Source organism: Verticillium alfalfae, genomic scaffold, assembly GCF_000150825.1.
Source record: "Verticillium alfalfae VaMs.102 supercont1.1 genomic scaffold, whole genome shotgun sequence".
Classification (NCBI taxonomy): domain Eukaryota; kingdom Fungi; phylum Ascomycota; class Sordariomycetes; order Glomerellales; family Plectosphaerellaceae; genus Verticillium; species Verticillium alfalfae.
In genome coordinates, this window is record NW_003315038.1 from 429,460 (window position 1) to 430,391 (window position 932).

Here is a 932-nt window from a genome sequence, read left to right on the forward strand (position 1 = left end):
GGATTCTCGAATCGAACAGTCTTGGTCTCGAGCTTTTGGCCCTCTACCGCGAGAACGACGAGCGAAGAGCAAGGACCGAAGTCTGCTACTTGCTGCCTTCACCAACCAGTTTTCCTCCCACCGCGTGCTTTCCCCAGCACCCTGGCACGCCCCCAAACACCTGGTAGGCACGACCAAACTCAACTGCTACTGGCTCCTGCCACCCGCCACCAGCGCCCGCAAACCGCGACGTCAACCTTATTTACCATCCAGCCTCCAGTTGCTGCGTTGCCAAACACAACACACCACGGCTGTGCCAGCGTTTTGGACGTGCGAAATCAAACCCGACTGCTGCATCTTCGTCAATCTTCGCACAATCGACAACGACAAGTGCATCCAGGTCTCGCTTCACCAAACAGTCACTCTTTTCTCGCCCTCTTGCGACACCGTTTGACGGAAAGTGCTGCCTACTCCCTTGGAGAGGCACTCGCGAATTCAGGGGCTGGTTCTTCTCGACTGCCTGTACCCTTTTTAGACGCCCACCTTGACGACCCTCCCAACCGCATACTTGGCGACCGACAAAACGTCCAGAGAGCATTTGCCTGGGTCTCGCAACCTGTCTTTTCTCTATTTTCTCCAAAAGGGCCATCCCATTCGCGACTTTCATCGCACGCTGTGTGCATTCCGGCTCCCTGCCTCTAATAGCCCACCATGGCGTTCAAGTACGTTTCGAAGCCTCCCTTGCGCCCCCTCTTCAGCAGGCCACCACGATCGCACGCTTTTTCCATGATGGATTTTTGATTCATGCTAACAACTTGCTCATCAGCATCAGTCAAGCTTTTCGCTCTTTCTGGCATGACATGACCAGCTACGACAGACGTTCGTGACAGTGCATCCCTTGAACACCCGACGCGCCTGCTGACTAGTGCAATCCAGATTCTTCCGTCGACTCT